We start from the raw sequence: 12,275 nt of genomic DNA, 5'->3' as shown, positions 1-12,275 counted from the left end.
CACTACGACCACCCTGTGTTCAGTAATCCTTATATCGGTATTGATGTTCGTTATTAACTCAGGATTATTTGTTGCTAAGAGGTAAAGTGTGTTTTCACAACCGTTTACTATTCGCGTGGGCTCATGAACTAACTGCTCCAAACAATTTTCAGAGAATGCGTTTAGCAAAATTTCGGATGATATTGTACTTGCGGAATTAAACATGTCTTTTCGCCAACATATCGAGGGTAAATTAAAGTCACCACCAACTATTATCGTATGAGTCGGGTACGTGTTTGAAATCAAACTCAAGTTTTCTTTGAACCTTTCAGCAACTGTATCATCTGAACTGGGAGGCCGGTAAAAGGATCCCATTATTATTATATTCCGGTTGCCAACAATGACCTCTGCCCAGACTAACTCACAGGAAGTATCTACTTCTATTTCGCGACAAGTTAAACTACTTCTGAGAATCTTTTCGGAACACCACTGGGTTCAAAAACGGCTCTGAGATCTATGGGACTTAACATCAGAGATTATCAGTCCCTTAGAACTTAGAACTACTTAAACCTAACTAACCTAAGGACATTACACACACACATGCCCGAGGCAGGATTTGAACCTGCGACCGTAGTGGTCTCGCATTTCCAGACTGAAATACCTAGAACGACTCGGCCACCGCGGGCAGCACACCGTTAGGTTCTTCGCAAATATTTCGGCTGAGCTTATATACGACTTCAGACAGATTTTAGTGCCTATAACGATTTGAGAATCTGTGCTTTCTATTAGCTCTTGGAGCTGTGGTACTTTCCCAACACAGCTACGACAGTTTACAACTGTTATACCAATGGTTCCTGTATCTAAGTTCTTCCTGTGTTCAGCTCTGTACCAGAGTTCCGCAATCGGTCCTGTCGGCTATACTGCAAATGGTGAGCTCTGCTTTCATCTTGCAAGCAAGACTGGCAGCCTTTACCACTTCTGTTAGCTGCTAGAAACCTGGGAGAATCTCTCCTGATCGCAAGTGACACACATCAATGGTACCGACGTGAGCAACCACCGGCAGTTGGCCCCACCCTGTGCTCTTCGTGGCATCCAGGACGACCTTTTTCCAAATCTGGAATGACTCCACCCGGTATGCACTCGGAATGCACATTGGTTTTCTTACCCTCCTTGTCAGCAAGGCCCTAAGGGTCCCCTTAACGCGCCTAACGTTGGAGCTTCCAACTACCATTAATCCCGCTTACTGCGATTGCCCGGATCTTGCAGGCTGAGTAGTATCCTCTGAAACAGGACAGGTGACAGCATCCGGCTCAGCAACAGCGTCTGCCACAGACAGCACCTGGAACCAGACAAACCGGGGAGGCCTTACGTGCGGCCTCTTTGGAAGTCTTCTGCCGCATGCTTCGCCCTGGGGCGACCTCTACATTTTGATGTTAGAAGTGTGTGTCACCACTAAATTTCAGTGACAGAGGAACATTACCAGCCACCCTACCTGGAGACAATGACTCTCGACTACCTGAAGGTTGCAGTTTCGTCGACACACAGCATCAGTGTGCAGTGGGCCGGCCGAGTGGCCTAGCGGCTCTGGGCGGTTCAGTCTGGAGCCGCGCGACCGCTATGGTTGCAGTTTCGAATCCTGCCTCGGGCATGGATGTGTGTGATGTCCGTAGGTTAGTTAGGTTTAAGTAGTTCTAAGTTCTAGGGGACTGATGACCTCAGAAGTTAAGTGCCATAGTGCTCAGAGCCTTTTGAAGCCAAGTATGCAGTGGGTAAGTGCACTAACTGTTCTATTTTACCCCCTGCGAGTATCATGTCGAGTCAGTGCACCTTTTAGCAGCTTGCAAGGTCTGTTTTCATGTGTGACAGGTGTCAAGTAAACCCAGACTGTGTTCTGTGGTTGTGTAAATATGAACGTTATTTTTCCCTATCATCAATGTGTGTGGCTCATTGTCTGGAAAGATATAAGGTGTTAACCATGCGTTGCCTCTTCGGAGGGGATGATGAGTCTTGCTTAGAAGTCGGAATTTTGTGGTAGTTTACGCCGTTTTGAATGGGGAATGTATTTCATTTCGTTAATAAATCTGGTTCACAACGATTAAGCAAGGAACGTTGTGGTCATGTGTAGATGCTCAAACGGAGAAGTTAAGTTACCGTAAGTGTTAGAATGGAATTAGAATAAGTGTCCTTGTCGTCGTACTGTTTTGTTCTCCTCGTTTGTTGTTTGCGTAATTAGTGAGGTATACCCTGGCGGAGTGCTTGCGAATTTCTGCAGCCTGGACCAGATGTGCAGTGAAGTGCATGTGCCGATGATCTTTGTGTCTTGCAGAGTGCAACTGCCAACAGTAATTTTGCTGTAGATACTTTGGAGGTTGCACAGAAAGCTATCAGTAAGGCTGATTGTAACGCAGATGTTGCGGGTACTGAAATGGTACAGACACATTTAGTACTTCCGAAGGCAGCAGATTCGGCAACATCTGTGATAGCCCTGCCTCCTCAGAACGTGGGAGGAGAAGAAAGATAAAATGTGTTTGTAAGCTTAATGATCGGGTCGACATGGCGTCTGCCAGTGGATCAGGAGATTGACGAAAGTGACAACACTTGCAGTGTAATGCGTGATGCAGTCGAAGGCTGCTGATGAATCCAAGGGCTAGACTTTCTCATCATGCATCATGCCGAAACTTTCGATGACACGCGGTGGAACTCAGGGGTATAATGTTCAAGCTGGGGGAAGCTGTCACCAGTGAAATACTGCTGCAAGGTTCGTTTATCGTGATAGGACAAATGAGGGCAAAATCACTAATAGTTAATTTGCATGATCTAGTGCCGCAAAGCACTGGGAAGCTGCTTTAGGTGACAGAAGGTGCTGCTAACTTATACGATTCTGCACTTCGGCTATGGGTAGGGAATCGTTGTTGGCTACGCAGTGCTCAGTGATTGAGAGCACTTCTCCAGTCAATACTCACGTTGAGACGTTATCTGAATTCCGTCCTTGTGGCTGGGAGTTCGCGTTTCTTGTCTGTAGAATACAGAGAGGAGAAGATAGTATTAGATTATACTAGTCAGAGGTCCGCCTTCTGTCGTTCTAGTGTTTGAATAAGTTTTTTATTTTGTGGCTAGAGTTCTTCCATCGTCGCAGACGAATACGAGAACCATCTCTCCTACGTACGGGACGCAGTACATTCGGTGATATTGCTAATTGCTTCGGCTTATTGCGGCTATAAAGCTGAACAGCTGTTATCACATAAGTTCCATTTCTTCTGAGGCACACAACTGTCGATCATCTTTGAAAGTTCTGTCTTCTAGTGTTTGGGACGTAGATGATATCAGTCATCTCGTGTTTTTTATTTTAGATCGCGTAGCCATAAAAAGGGGCAGATTCGGGCAGTTGATCAATAATATTAGTCAGGAAATTGTAATATATAATGGGGTTTTAATCTACAATAATTGTATAAGCAGAAAAAACATTAATAATTAATACTTACCAGTTCCCTTAATCATTCATTTATTTTTATGTTGTAATTTATATGTTAAAGAGCAAGAAACAGAAAATAATATCACCGTTAAGACATCCTAAGATCTGCTTTAGGTGGTAGTCAGACAGGGCCAAATCTTTACTTTCGCGATCAGTATTTTCCATTGTGCACATTCTGTTTTACACCCGCCTGGAGCAGCATCTCGGAAACCATGCAAATACGTACCAGTAATACTTCCTAACACTTAAATTTATATTCGATATTACGAAATCCCTCTTTCTCATTAACACTTTTCTTGCTATAGTCATTCTTCATTTTAAATCCTGTTGTGCGTAAAAGACAACGAAAATAAACGAAATAGGTATATTTTTGTGTTGGTCGTATATTATGCCCCTTTCTGTAGTACACGTTATTTAAAATCCGTTGGTACTGCTAGGTTTAATTCGAATACGTTCCATTGCCTTTTATTTAGTTCCATTGGGGATTATATTATTATCCCTTTCCAGGGCAATATCTATTCCATTCAACTGTTATTCTAAGTTCTTTGCTATCTCTGACAGAATTGCAGTGTCACCGATAATCTTCCAAATGTCTATTGCTTCTGCCTAATATTTAATTCTGTTTACAAATTTATCCTTGTATACTTTACTGCTTGTTCGGTGTAGATGTTGAATTACATCGAGTGTAGGCTACCTGAATGTCTGACTCCCATCATCTCATTGCACAACTAGAAATCCACCGGATGATGTGGCATAATTTATGTGCTTCAAAAATATTTTTTTTGATAGGGTGGGGCTCTGAAATACATGTCCAGTCTAATTACTCCTCTCTTCTTTTTGTCGCAGGACAGCAAAATTAATAGTTCAGCACACACACGGTAAAAATTCAAACTTTAATTTAGGACAGCATGGATTCCCAAGAATTTACAGGTTACCAGTTGTGGAGGAACATGTAGGAATAAGCATCTCTCCTACTTCAGAAAATTAAATGTAATTTTTGTAACTTCCAGAACAGCAGAGTACATTGAGATTACTATTTCTAGATCGAAAGGTAAGCCACTTCCATTCGAACCCACTAGCGAGAACAAAGAGAAAAGACAGTTGGAGACGCAGTAAAGGATAATGTCGTTAGAGTGTTTTCTGGGATTGAAGAAGTATATCCTGTCGTGACTTTACGCCATTTATCTTCAGATATCATTTTTAATTGACGAATTGTCGCCAGAGGAAAGTTGCTACCTCACAGCATCTCTGGACAAATAGCTTTACATCTAAGAATAATTTGAGGCGTTAATGTAAAAGTCCGATTTCAGAAACTTCTCTGTCCCGGAGGCCTGACACAAATGCTTTAACATTGTCATTGTCCATGTCAACACAAGGTGCAGTGTATGTGATTTCCCCAGTTCTAATTCCTTGGACGCTGCTTTGAAGAGCTACGAAAACCCTTATGTTTTAAGAGCTATAAAAGAAACGATTGCGTATAAGAATTACAGTAATCGAATAGCATACATACCGTGAAACGTTCATTCATCAGCGTGATATCGGTACCTTCATTTCGAGCTATTTCTCCCTTCTCAGAGAGCTTCTTGCACAAAGACATTCTAACATTGTCATCTGCTTATTCCAGGGAGTATCGTTAGAAAGGCTCAGTGATCTTTCAAGAGCGGGAAGGTTGAAGGAAGATAGAGAGTGTAAAGAAAATAGTGATCACCTACCACTTACCAGCAGGTTGTCAGCTAAGTATTGTCAATTGAAATTAACTGAGCAGTGCTTGTTGATTCCTGTTGTGATTTCCTTTTACTCCAGGTTTGTGTTCGAGAAAACCCCAAAGTTAGAGATGTGGCACCAATGTTATTTTCATAAGGCAAGTGCATAACGCGGTCGGTCTATCGAATTATGCTGCATAGTTAATAGAGTCGGACTTCGTTTCATAATTATTGTAGGTCCTTTGATTCACCATAAAAGATCTGATAAATTACTAATCAGTATTTGGATCACACTAATGGCGGACGGGCTCCACGTCAGCAGTTTTAAATTGGTTCAAATGGCTCTAAGCACTATGGGACTTAACATCTGAGGTCATCAGCCCCTAGAACTCAGAACTACTTAAAGCTAACTAACCTAAGGACATCTCACACATCCATGCCCGAGGCAGGATTCGAACTTGCGACCGTAGCAATCTCGCGGTCCCGGACTGAAGCGCCTAGAACTGCTCGGCCACGGCGGCCGGCCACAGCAATTTTGCATTTCTCTCACGAATGGGTGTATACAAAGCTGATAAAGACATTAACACAAAGAGATATGTTTAGTTTGTTAAATTAATACATCTGAAAGGTATTAATTTAAATATACTAAAATAGGGGTGCGTTTGAAAAGTCTGTGAAAAATCCGAGAGGTGCCACCACCGGCGCCTATCGAGGTCATGTTTTGTTAGTAGCATCTTTGGAAAGATCGCACACCACGTTTCAGTCATATTGGTCTATTTCTTTGTGTTTGGCATTCGTGTCAGTCAAGGAAGTCGAGTGACTGTCAAAAAATGGACGAAAAAGAATTTCCTATGGTGATTAAACATTACTTTATGAAAGGCAAAACGCCTCAGGAGACTAATGAGAAGCTTGATTAACATTATGTTGATTCTGCGCCTTCGCTTAGAACAGTTTATAAGTCACAAATTTAGGAGTGGCCATATGGGCACAAGTGATACTGAACGTTCTGGATGCCTTGTGGAGTTTACGACTCCAGAAGTCATTGATAAAATCCATGATATATTGATGGATGACAGAACAGTTATGGTGCGTGAGACTGCTAGCGCCATGGGCGTCTCGAATGAACGGGTATAAAATATTTTGCATGAACATTTGGACAGGACAAAGCTATCTGCAAGATGTGTTCCGCGATTGCTAACCCTTGTCCAAAAACGGAATCGTGTGTAATGTTGCAAGGATGGTTTGCAGCTGTCCAGAAGGATCCGCAGGACTTTGAGCGTCGTTTCGTTACTGTGGATGAAACATGGATACGTTACTATACTCCAGAGACCAAACAACAATGTAAACAATGGGTTACCAAGGGAGAATATGCATGAAAAAAGGCAAAGATCATTCCTCCGGCCAGAAAGGTTATGACGACTGTTTTTCGGGATTCGCCAGGGATAATCCTCATCGACTATCTGGAAAAGGAGAAAACTATTACAGGTAAATATCATTCATTTTTATAGGACCGTTCTTTCCCATCATGACAATGCACCAGGACAAACCTAAGCAGTTCTGGTGGCAAAATTAATGGGAATATGATTCCATCTCATTTGCCATAACACACTATTCTCCAGACATGGCACCCTTGGACTACTATTTGTTCCCCAATTTGAAGAAATGTCTGGCGCGGCAAAGATTTTATTCAAACGAGGAGGTGATTGCAGCAACAATTAGCTATATTGCAGACTTAGACAATTCCTATTATTCGGAAGGGATCAACCAATTAGAACATCTTTGGACGAAGTGCATAAGTCTAAAGGGAGACTATGTTGAAAAATAAAAGGTTTACCCCAAAGATGTAAGCAGCTTTTATTTTTTCACGGTCTTTTCAAACGCCCCTCGTATATTCATGGTACTTAAGAGCTAACAAGATGGATGTATACACAGCGAAAGCTGAAGAACATAGGACGATACGAAACAGAAAGACATCTCCCAGCCAATCACAGATACAATATGAAAGCTTCTCTGTTCTTCAATGTCGTAGAAAGTATTACATGTACTTATTAACATTGTGGACTTTCTGGGACAAACATATATCATAAACATAAAGAAAGAAAAATTTTCTTGGTGTCTTACATTTCCCTGCAATATATTTGACTACGATACTGGCTGTTACATGAGTAGTCATTCAAGTCGTGTACTACAAGGTTAAGTCAGTTCAGGGATGTGTCTGTCTGTGGGAATTGATTCAGCCACTGCTGGAGTGACGTCATAGTTGGCTTGTATGATGTCAATCGGACGGTGACAACCGACTGAGAATGAGCTCTGGTTGTGCACTTTGCTGCAGAGGTGGGCATCGAAGCACGTCCCGTCCAGGAGTGTAGCCGTCACAGCCGTGCGAGCCTTGCCTAGCGCAGCTGGTTTAGCTGGGGCAGTCGCATGGAGGTCCGACGCGCCGCACAGTGCAGAGTCAAGGCCGGTTCCCACTAGAGCGCGGCAGCGTGGCTTGCGGCAACGGCAGCGGCACGCGTTTTCCGCGTTGACGCGGCGGCTCGCGGAATTGGCGTTCCCACCTGGAAGCGGCAGACGCTAGCGGTAGCCAATGACGAACAGCCACTGAGGTACGGGGTGGGGCCCACCGAAACGACCGGTGTGTTTGAATAACTATATCTTATACCTACATGAAGGAAAGACGAAGTTGGGTGAAGACATACTAATTTTTCATTTTCTGTACAATGTACTCTTTAACATATTTCATTATTCATGTTTTCTCATTTCGACATAAACAGATTTCATGACTACCGTTCATGATTGTTCACTATCTCCTTACACATTGAAACAATGTACGATAAAAGGGATTATTCAGATAGTTAAGCGAGACAAAAATTTAAAGTGTGATACGGTAGCAGGTGCAGGAAAACACTAAAAACACAAAGGCTTGGGGGAAGGGATGAAAGTGGAAGCCACCTGATAGAATTTAGCACAGAGCACAATGTAATCATCGCCAGCACCTTGCCTAAGAATCATGAAAGAATAATACATACTTGGAACAAAGTTTTCGAAACCAGATTTTAAATTATAAGATATTTCCTGGTGCAGACGCAAACCTACAATAATTTATTGGTTACGAGCTGCGGTTTACAACTAAAGAGACAGTAAACGGTAGCAAATTAAGGAAATGGAACTTGAATAAGTCAAGACCCACAGTTTTTCGATAATCTTAAAGTTACCGTAATGCAACAACTGACTGAAACAGAGAAAGGAATCCGCTAGAATACGAATGGATGTCTTTGAGAGAAAAAGTGGTGAATGCAGCAGAGTATGTGAACGGGAAGAAGGTACAGTAGAAATCGTTAGATAAAACGTCATATATTAAATTTGACACTAGGGAAATATATAAAAATGGAGCAAATAAAGTAGGCCATGGGAAATAGAAATGTCTAAACATGACGTTGACAGAAAGTCAAAGTTGCAACGCGATTTTGCACTTGGAAAACAGGGGAATGAAAATGAGAAAGAACAAAGAAAACTTTGCTCAAAGGAGAAGCAACTGCCAAGGACTCATCTGGCAAGCCAGAACTAAGTAAATAAGAGAAGGCTAGAAAGTGGAAGGAATATGTAGAGAGAAGAGGGGGAGGGGTTGTACAAACTAACATAAGCACAATGTTAGATTCCTGTGAAATGTCTGAACACGCAAGGCAGTACTGATCCTACCACTTAGTTAAGTAGACACACTGAAGAACTGCAAAACTGTGTTTATAGCAGTTGCATGTTTAGAGAAAGATTTTGACAATCTTAATTAAAACATTCTTTGAAGCTCTAAAACATAGGGCCACAAGATTATCTACAACTTGTACAGAAACCAAACTGCATTTCTAAGACTTTAATGACTTGCTAGGGAAGCAGTAATTGAGAATGCAGAAGTAGAGAGGATATAAAATGAAGACTGTGAATAGCAACAAAAGCGTTCTGAAAAAGAAACTTTGTTCACATCGAATATAAATTCTAATGATTGGGTACAATTTTACAAAGGTATTTGTGTGGAGTGCAGCCTTGTATGTAAGTGAAACGTGGGCTATGAACACTTCTGTCAAGAAGACAATGGACACTTTCAAAACGTGGCGATCAATAAGAATGCTGAAGATTAGATATGAGGATCGTGTAACTAAAGAAGAGGAACGGAATTAGAGCAGGAAGAGGAAGAGGAAATTACGGCACAACTTTGACTACAAGAGGGGTAAGTTGACAGGACATATTATGAGGCGTCAAAGAGTGAGGAATAAGGGGTTGGGTGATAGTATTCTGATAATAATCATCTGTTGAAATGCTATTCTGCTATTTTATCGATTAATGTAAGCAGTGAATTTACTATTCCATGCACTTCTCCACGAAACATTTAAACCAGAACTGAAATCAGCTGAACACCAAATCTTTCAACCACTGTCTGACAACTACTGCATTCTCTTTCAATTTTCTATAACTATCACTGGCTAGCCACACACACATAAAGATATAAGGAGGACAGAAATAAACAAACATTAGTTTTCAGCATATAATTCTTTAGATTGGCAACATGCACATAAACAAACCAAACAGGAAGGGACATGAGGTGAACACACTGTAGTTATGACTTCAAATCAGTGTTTTCGGTAAAATGTCTACAGCTAGTGACAGAAGGAAAAAGAGTGAACATGAAAATGTGCTTACGTTCCATAATCTAAGTTTTAGTTCAACCTCCAGCATGTGACCAGGTGAGGGGAAACGCAGATGTCCGCCAGAAACTCGATTCACTGTAAGTAATCAGTTGTTGTTGTTGTGGTCTTCATTCCTGAGACTGGTTTGATGCAGCTCTCCATGCTACTCTATCCTGTGCAAGCTTCTTCATCTCCCAGTACCTACTGCAGCCTACATCCTTCTGAATCTGCTTAGTGTATTTATCTCTTGGTCTCCCTCTACGAGTTTTACCCTCCACGCTGCCCTCCAATACTAAATTGGTGATCCCTCAATGTCTCAGAACATGTCCTACCAACCGATCCCTTCTTCTAGTCAAGTTGTCCCACAAACTTCTCTTCTCCCCAATTCTATTCAATATCTCCTTATTAGTTATGTGATCTACCCATCTAATCTTCAGCATTCTTCTGTAGCACCACATTTCGTAAGCTTCTATTCTCTTCTTGTCTAAACTATTTATCGTTCACGTTTCACTTCCATACATGCCTACACTCCATACAAGTACTTTCAGAAACGACTTCCTGACATTTAAATCTATACTCGATGTTAACAAATTTTTCTTCTTCAGAAACGCTTTCCTTGCCATTGCCAGTCTACTTTTATATCCTCTCTACTTCGACCATCGTCAGTTATTTTGCTCCCCAAATAGCAAAACTCCTTTACTACCTTAAGTGTCTCATTTCCTAATCTAATTCCATCAGCATCACCTGACTAAATTCGACTACATTCCCTTATCCTCGATTTGCTTTTGTTGATGTTCATCTTATATCCTCCTTTCAAGACACTGTCCATTCCGTTCAGAGTATTCAGTTATTCACGTAAAAAAAGATGTGAACTGTTTTATAATCTGCAAGTATCACATATCAAAACAAAACTGAGTCATTCTAGATTCCACCGAAGATGCCTTAAAGTAAAAGGCGAAACGCGTCTAGAACCAATAAAGTACACTGAATAAAGAAAAAAAAACGTTTGTTACTTCCAAAGGAAATAATCAATAGCTGTAGATAATTAGCAAATTACATCTTATGACATACCAGCAAATTAGTCTCGGTTTAACTTCTCATTACACACGCTGTTAAATGCTGTTTAAAAAAATTCATCTATCCCTTCCGAAAAAACTGTAGTTTCTTTCATATCTTGGTAGTTAAACAGATTTTGGATATTTCTCATGCGACGAAATACATGAGTTTTTACAAGTTATCGTTTGCAAAAACACACGTTTCGATTTCTTGAACCGTTTACGAAATTTGCAGTTGATACAACCACATGGTTTACGACGAGCAGGACGAAAGTATCGGTTGCGTCGCGAGCGACCCGCGCGCGGTCACCGCACAGCCCGTCCGCCGACATATCATCCAATATCTCGAGAACGGTGATAGCTATCGTTCTGCTCTCAGCTTTAAAAACAATTTCGATATGTTGACTAAATTTCATACACAATAATGTATTACCTAAAATGAACTGTACGCAAAGTCCACGCAATGCGTTTTTACCTCTGCACACTCATTCAAATTTCGTGTAAAGGTTTACATAAATGCGATACAGCAAGTAACCACGACGAATAACGAAAAGAAATTCGGTCCTTTATCGAGAGAAGATATCAGGCTGTAACATGCCCAAGAATCAAATTTTTCTACCGAATAGTTTCCTTGGAATCGGATGAAAGTATTTCATAGCTGCCGCCGCGTCCGCGCCAGCGGTTCGGCGAAAGTTCGTGTGGCCCGGGGGTCCGTACCTGACGTCACGCTCAGCGCGTTCTGTGATTGGCGGCGCGCACCTGGAGCGCGGCACGCGGCAGCGGAAGCGGTTCGACATGGTCAAACCGCGACGCAGAGCCCGCCGCGCCTTGCCGCTGACGCCATTTCCATGGCAACCACGCCGCTGACGCGCGGTTTTGACGCGCGGCAGCCCTAGTGGGAACCGGCCTTCAGGCAGCCGCACTGGGCTACAGCAGTCTCCGGCCGAGCGAGTCCCTGACGTCACCCCAAGGGCCGAGCAGTGCTGTTGCGAAATAACTTGTATGCCACGGGCTAAGAAGCAGAGTCGTGTATGGAGACGCAGCCCATGGGTCGCGACCTCACTGCTCCGCACTGAGCGAGGTTGTGACATCACTGTATCAGTGACGTGCGCAAGCGCTGGCGTGCTGCGGCCTATGTGCTGTTGGTAGCGCTGACGGCAGCTGTGGGCTAGGGCTGTGACCGGTGAGTAGAGCAGAGTTTAGTTCAAATGTTCAAATGTGTGTGAAATCTTATGTGGCTTAACTACTATGGTCATCAGACCAAACACCATTTCGTCCGATGCAGATTCCCATATTGTGATCCAGAAAAGTGGGTGACACTGCCGTAACGACAAAATCAGCAGAAAGGCGTTATTAGGCCAGTTACTACACATCCAATCAACAGACT

This window comes from Schistocerca serialis, chromosome 3 (genome assembly GCF_023864345.2).
Source record: "Schistocerca serialis cubense isolate TAMUIC-IGC-003099 chromosome 3, iqSchSeri2.2, whole genome shotgun sequence".
NCBI lineage: Eukaryota > Metazoa > Arthropoda > Insecta > Orthoptera > Acrididae > Schistocerca > Schistocerca serialis.
Note: the sequence above shows the minus strand (reverse complement) of the source record.